This window comes from Daphnia pulicaria, unplaced genomic scaffold (assembly GCF_021234035.1).
Source record: "Daphnia pulicaria isolate SC F1-1A unplaced genomic scaffold, SC_F0-13Bv2 h1tg000248l, whole genome shotgun sequence".
NCBI classification, from domain to species: Eukaryota; Metazoa; Arthropoda; class Branchiopoda; order Diplostraca; family Daphniidae; genus Daphnia; species Daphnia pulicaria.
In genome coordinates this window covers 10,001-17,500 of record NW_025804917.1, presented here as the reverse complement: position 1 = coordinate 17,500, position 7,500 = coordinate 10,001, and the positions used below count along the sequence as shown (strand labels likewise).

Here is a 7,500-nt window from a genome sequence, read left to right as displayed (position 1 = left end):
GTTTAGTTTGATAATTTCTCGACGACTTGCGCACATGTTAGACTCCTTGGTCCGTGTTTCAAGACGGGTCGGGTGGGACCCGACTTCTACTCTCCGCTCTGGGCCTCCACAGGTTGAGCACCGCAACTTTTTCTCTTTTACAAAAAAAAGCTACGACACCTCCCGGGAGGAGACAGGTCACGACCGGGCAGTACTGTTGGGAAACGCCGCGCTCGTCATCGCGGCACCCGCGAAGGTAACCACGAAACTCGCTAACGGACGCCCCGTGTAACAGACACCCAGTCGGTCGCGGAGTCCTACTAGGCCCCCCACTTGCGGACCTTGGCGTGGCTATTGCGATCGCAGAACGACTTATGCAAGAGAGCCGCCAATTCAGGCAGTCTCCATGCAGCGTTAAGGGCATACAACCAAGTGCCGGGAGCGGGGACTTGTTCGACCTTCGAGGGCCCACCCGTTTAACCCCCTGAACGGTTTCACGCACTCTTGAACTCTCTCTTCAAAGTTCTTTTCAACTTTCCCTCGCGGTACTTGTTCGCTATCGGTCTCGTGGCGATATTTAGCCTTAGAAGGAGTTTACCTCCCGCTTAGGGCTGCACGCTCAAGCAACCCGACTCTTGGGAAGGGATCCGATGCACGGTCTCGGCTCGTCTTATCTACGGGCCTGACACCCTCTGTGGGTTGCTCGCCCCGTTCATGGAGACTTGGACGATAGATACCGGACAGACGCGCACGATCCTCCCGAACACCACATTCCTCGGCACCCGCTCAACCGGGCGCGAGGTTCGGTGCTGGGCTCATCCCTGTTCGCTCGCCGCTACTAAGGGAATCCTTGTTAGTTTCTTTTCCTCCGCTTACTGATATGCTTAAGTTCAGCGGGTAGTCTCATCTAAACTGAGGTCAGAATGAATTGTTTGTTTTCAAAAGGAGACAACACTTTATCTAGCTCGGCAGACTTTGGCGTTTTAAAGCCGGGAAAGATTGAATAATTGCCGGTTCAAATTTTTTTTTTTCGAAATAAAGCGAGTCTCTCGTTATTCGCAAAAATTAATTTACGAAAAGTGACAGGGCGTCCTGCGGCTTTTTGTATTGAAACAACGCGTCGTGCGCGAACCAAGCTTGCATAACGAGCGGTTAGAGTGAGTGATAATTCGCGGTGGTCGACACTTCGACACGCCCGGCGCACACACACAACTAAACTCGCGTTGAAGCGGTATATCGCGCACACGCAGCCGACACCTTGTTCGAGAAGATGTGTTTATTTCTAAAATTTTTTTTTGAGTTGGCTCAAAAATTTCCCATCTGTTTTGCCATCGAAAAAGGTTTCTTTTGAATAGAGAGGAAAAAAACAAAACAGGGCGAACCTTCTTTTATTTTTCCCCCTTTTTTGTATTTGAGGCATCGCGGACACTTAAGTCGCGCGGCACCCAGACGTTAGAGATTCGGGAGCTTTTATGCGGTCAGGCCGGGTGAAAAATAAATCTCGCCGCGACCCAACATGCAAAACCAAGACTGAAAAAATCTCTGTTCGTTCATCATTCGACCGACCCTCAGTCAGATGTGGCCCGAGCGAGAAGCTGGGCCGCCATTTACGTTCAAGATTTCGATGCTCCATGTGTTCTGCAGTTCGCATGGATTAGCGCACTTTGCTGCGCTCTTCATCGATCCACGAGCCTAGTGATCCACCGTTCAGGGTCGTATATAAAACGACATATTCGTTTTCTTCTCTCTTTTTCTCCAACCCGCCCAAGCAAATGAATGCGAGGGCGGAGAAAGAAAGCCAGAAAGAAAATGTTCCGATAAACACTCGTACTAGAATTTGGGTTTAGTGTGTTATTGTGATTTTGAATTCTTCCTACTTCATCGAGAGGGCGAAGGGCAAGCTTAAAAAACATTCGGTTTTCAACGGCATAGTGTCGGGCTTTGGAGTGTTAGTCTATACGACGCACACGCACGCAACCACGAGTATCTACGCCCGAAAAGAACGTCCAGAGTAAAGTCTCACACTTTCGTCCCCCACCGAGAATCAAAAAATCCCGAAGACGAAGAGAGAAACAAAAAAAAAACAATTTCGATTGGGCGTATCCGCTTTAAACCACCGCGCATCAGAGCGCCTGATACCCGTTCAAAATCTTGATGTTTTTTTTTTTTTTTTCCGACTCTCCATCCACCGAGTTTTTATTTTTCAAAGTGTTTGATTTAGGGACTAAGACTTTATAAAATCTCCTTTATTGTTCCTTCGGTACTCGCGGCCCAGGCGGGCTATCGTATTCTTCACTCTACTAACGTCAACACTGTGAGCGCCGCTAAAGGTCGAATGAATCTATAGAGACATTCACCATCGAAGCAGGAAGAATTTGCTCACGGCCATAGACCAAATCGAAAGACTTTGTGTTTTTTTTTGAGCCGAGAGGAAAGAAAAATCAATTTGAAAAGGCGAATCCGCTTTAAACCACCGCGCATCAGAGCGCCTGATACCCGTTCAAAATAAATGATTTTCTTCCGTCAACCCACACATAGTTCATACGATGTCTTACGCCGAAAGACTTTTGATGGGGTTTTTTTTTGTTTTGCAACTTTTAGTTGTTTCGTGCTCAACCAAAGCCATATGCGCAAAACATTTGTCTTGTTCGTTTATGATCCTTCCGCAGGTTCACCTACGGAAACCTTGTTACGACTTTTACTTCCTCTAAAGGATCAAGTTCGACCATCTTTCAGTCTCGCCGTTGGTAGGCACCGCACGGGCAGAGATTGCTCCCCACTCGACGGCACCCCGACAAGCCCGTCCGAAGGCCTCACTAAATCATTCAATCGGTAGTAGCGACGGGCGGTGTGTACAAAGGGCAGGGACGTAATCGACGCGGGCTAGTGACCCGCGCCTACTAGGGATTCCTGGTTCATGGGGATCATTGCAGTCCCCAATCCCAACCACGAAGGAGGTTCAGCGGTTACCCGGTCCTTTCGGACAGGGAGAGTGAAACACGCTGATTCCTTCAGTGTAGCGCGCGTGCGGCCCAGGACATCTAAGGGCATCACAGACCTGTTATTGCTCACTGTCACGCGGCTGGACGCCGCTTGTCCCTCTAAGAAGACTGCGTGACGGACGCGAGAGCAGAAGGTATCGCCGGGGATGACGACGACCGAATAACAATAGAGCCAGCCCCCGCGAGACATTCCCGACAAAGCCCCGCCATACCTCATCCGCCAGGCAACCAACCCGTGAAGGCCGTACACCCGACGAACAAAGCACAACGAAACCAAGCCGAGAGATTGCCTCACTAAAGGAACCAGTCCCACCGAGACCCGAATCGCCGCCACCTGATCCCGACGCCTCCGTACTCCCTTCGGTTTCAATTGATAAAACCCGTCACCTATTTAGCAGGCTAGAGTCTCGTTCGTTATCGGAATTAACCAGACAAATCGCTCCACCAACTAAGAACGGCCATGCACCACCACCCACCGAATCAAGAAAGAGCTCTCAATCTGTCAATCCTTCCAGTGTCCGGGCCTGGTGAGGTTTCCCGTGTTGAGTCAAATTAAGCCGCAGGCTCCACTCCTGGTGGTGCCCTTCCGTCAATTCCTTTAAGTTTCAGCTTTGCAACCATACTTCCCCCGGAACCCAAAGACTTTGGTTTCCCGGAAGCTGCCCGTCGAGTCATTGGAGTAACTCCGACGGATTGCTGGTTGGCATCGTTTATGGTTAGAACTAGGGCGGTATCTGATCGCCTTCGAACCTCTAACTTTCGTTCTTGATCAAGGAAAACATTCTTGGCAAATGCCTTCGCTGTTGTTCGTCTTGCGGCGGTCCAAGAATTTCACCTCTGTCGCCGCAGTACGAATGCCCCCGTCCGTCTCTATTGACCATTACCTCGGGTCCAAAAGTAAAAGACCAGCAAAATCGGACCGAGGTCCTATTCCATCATTCCATGCTGCGATATTCAGGCGTTGGGATACACCTGCTTTGAGCACTCTAATTTGTTCAAAGTAAACGTTGCCGGCCGCCCGAGACACCCGGTGAAGGGCACCCCGAACGATTGACTGGGTGGAGCGAATCGAGTCAACTACGACCAAAATTTAAAAAAGAACCCGAAAGAACTTTCCAACTCTGGCCGCAGATACAACAACGACGCACCGACCACCACTCCGGCGATGTTGTCCGACCGTGAAGAGAGTCGGGCTTTGACACCCGGGCTCCCAGAGCGTGAAACGCAACACCCTTGATTCAGAGCGGCGCCGCCCGGCCGAAGACAGACATCCGACTACGAGCTTTTTAACCGCAACAACTTTAATATACGCTATTGGAGCTGGAGTTACCGCGGCTGCTGGCACCAGACTTGCCCTCCAATGGTTCCTCGTTAAAGGATTTAAAGTGTACTCATTCCAATCACGGGGCCTCGGAAGAGTCCCGTATCGTTATTTTTCGTCACTACCTCCCCGTGCCGGGAGTGGGTAATTTGCGCGCCTGCTGCCTTCCTTGGATGTGGTAGCCGTTTCTCAGGCTCCCTCTCCGGAATCGAACCCCGATTCCCCGTTACCCGTTGCAACCATGGTAGGCGCGTAACCTACCATCGACAGTTGATAAGGCAGACATTTGAAAGATACGTCGCCGGCGCGAAGGCCGTGCGATCGGCGTGAAGTTATCCAGAGTCACCAAAATTGGTACGGTGCGCGAGCCCGAAAGCCCGGCCCCGACTGGTTTTGATCTAATAAAAGCACCTCTTCTGCGAGCCCGAAAGCCCGCAGTCGAGGCTCGAGTGCATGTATTAGCTCTAGAATTACCACAGTTATCCAAGTAGGATGGAGTGGATCTAAGGAACCATAACTGATTTATTGAGCCATTCGCGGTTTCGCCGTCTAGCGGCTTGTACTTAGACATGCATGGCTTAATCTTTGAGACAAGCATATGCTACTGGCAGGATCAACCAGGTATTTCGTGTATGTTTGTTTGATATGCATCCGGCGAGTTGCGGGTTTTTATTTCGCCCACGCATCACCAAACACACACCAAATCAACACGTTTTTCGTTTTTTTTTCTTTTTCTTCGGAAACTAAAATTTTTGATCGCAACGCCTGGCGTGTCACAGCGAGTCCCAGTGAGAGAGAAACACCGATCCGATCCGTTTGTTGGATTTTTTTCATTTCAATTTCCAAAGTCAAAGACCATTCAACGGTCTATGAGCCCAAAGTGAATCGGATTCATTCGACCGGTCTTGATATATTCATCAACTTTTTTTCCCGTATTACGGTTTTCGACGGTCATATGTGGCGTGCTGTATGCTCATAAGTCAAGCCTGCTTTACTAAGCTGACAAGCATACATCTTTTAAATTTTTGTGGGCTCAGAGTTTTATTTTTATTTTTCCACCGCCGAGGCACACTCTCGCATCACCCCGCACGACACACACACACACACACACCTCACCGCTCAACGGTCACACGAGGCAGAATTTTCCGCAAAGACTTTCGAAGAGAAAGAGAAAACTCGGAACAACCGCGGTCAGAGGCCAGCATAGAGGCATCGTATAGAAAGTCATGGGCGGAAAAAAACAAATCATTTCAAGTCGAGACAAGCAACCAGACTACCCCTATAAAAGTGCGCAATTCTTTAAGAGTTCACCGAAGAATGACCGAGATCAAGTATGCACGAAACGAACATATTCCAAGGGCAGCTGAATAAGCGATTCTGCGCCGAAGCGCGAGAAAAGCAAGCGGTACACCGATGGGGATCGTTTTTTTATCGTGTTAGATTCGTTGTTGTCAAGCAAGGATTCTCAAAATGTTTTTTGCATTGCACCCAAGTTTCGTACTGATTACTTGTCGCAGACCGGTGACTGTCAAAAAAAATTTTTTTACGTTTTTTCTTGAGAGGTCACTGCCTACACACAACTCCGGGCGGGCCGTACACTCACAGCCGTTTGAATTCTCCCTTCGTGTGTCATGGCCATAACTGAGCGTACATCTTACCGGGCGCCGAGTTGATCTGGCTTGTTCGATGAACGTTCGGGATACGTACAATCGATATAGCTCCAACCGTAACTCGTTTGTAATTACGCCGGCCATACTCAGCGGGCGCTCAGCTCAGCTCTCGATATCTTCCGTCGAAGGGAAGTTCGTAGTAAAAGAGAGTCAGAGTCGACGCCACATTTTGCGGTCCTCGCATCTCATCCGATTTTTGAATTTTATAGATTTGCCATCACTTCCACCCAATTCTCTCGTATATTTCAATCTCTTGACTTTGTCCGACCGGGCCGTCTTCGCCCCCCTTCAACTCCGTCCATCTCCACTTCTGTGTTCCACACAACGAGCTTCCGTCAAACGGCAAAATGTGAAATATGCGCACGCCGCACGAAATAATTTGAAAGCGTTCTGTTTGGTGGCTTTTTTATTTTTTATCTCTCGGCTCACACACACACACACACATTTCCGCCTGAACGGTAATTTTTTTTGATACGGTGTCAAAAAGTGAAAAGACGCGCACCATTTTCTTTTCTCTTCCGTATCGTCGCTGACGGTAAACGCTGATGGTTATGATGCCGTAAGTTTGGAAGAAAGAATCTTTCCCGTCTTGTCTTGTTACGGTAAAATAACAAAGAACAAGCGTCCGATTTCTCTCACAGACGGCCACAGACAAACCACACGTGCCGAAGAAACGAAACGTCCGAAACCAAAAAAATGTTTGACGCGCGCACCTCTTCTGAACTTTTCGACCAAGAGTCGTTGGATCGAGTGACGAGCTTCTCAGCTGTCGCACCAATCGGTGAAGCGGGCGTTTGAATTCCCGTCCACATCGCGGTTCGGATATATTTTTACATATACCGACCATCGGAAATTTCGAAAACGGTTTTACCGAAGGAATGATATTTCACACACCGACAGCTCATCGAGTTCGTCTCCGTTCAACGGTTTTTTTTTTTTAAGACTTTTTGATCGCATGGGGCTAAACTGGTTAGAGCAAAGCCGCGATCCAAGCAGTGAAAAAAAAACAAAGACAGTGCAAGCGCGATCGAACGGAATCGAAACTAAAATCATGTGAAGTGGCGGGCGGAAAGGAGCTCAGCTACGGTGGAAATGAAACTACAACTAACGCCGAACCGGACAACTTCCCATTCTGCGTCTTCGTTTCATTTCCCAAAGCTCCCCGTCGATACCAAAGTTTTTGCGTCGAAGCTACTAAAGAAATTTCGCGCTTTCCTTTTCGCCTCTTTCGCCTTCCCTTCGATATCTATCCAACCACCGGCTTCGACTTTATTTCTTTCACCCGTCTATTCGCCCGATAGTCGACGGTCGGCCATTCTTTGGTATCGGCCAGGCGGACTAACAAGAAGTAAGACTCGTTTGAAAAATTTGGACCGGGCTTTACAATCGCTGCTTGTCGTAATGTCGCAAATTTGAAAAAAATTTTCAATTCGAGAAACCAAACTATTCGACACTTCGAAAATTTTTGGGACTCTGAAAATTTTTCCGAGTTTAGGAATCGAGACCTCTTCTATACTAAGGAAAACCA

General features: G+C 48.7%; 3 non-coding genes across 3 annotated transcripts in view; all 3 read right to left on the bottom strand.

Moving 5' to 3' along the window:
- Positions 1-900, bottom strand: part of LOC124320105 — a 4,576-nt gene extending 3,676 nt beyond the window's left edge. Inside the window, exon 1 of the ribosomal RNA XR_006913770.1 lies at positions 1-900. This exon is cut by the window's left edge and continues 3,676 nt beyond it. This is a non-coding gene — a ribosomal RNA (large subunit ribosomal RNA).
- A 641-nt stretch (positions 901-1,541) lies between these two features.
- Positions 1,542-1,694, bottom strand: LOC124320106. The gene has a single exon (XR_006913771.1). It is a non-coding gene; the product is annotated as a 5.8S ribosomal RNA (ribosomal RNA).
- A 937-nt stretch (positions 1,695-2,631) lies between these two features.
- LOC124320107 lies at positions 2,632-4,926 on the bottom strand. The gene has a single exon (XR_006913773.1). It is a non-coding gene; the product is annotated as a small subunit ribosomal RNA (ribosomal RNA).
- Positions 4,927-7,500: the final 2,574 nt, after the last annotated feature.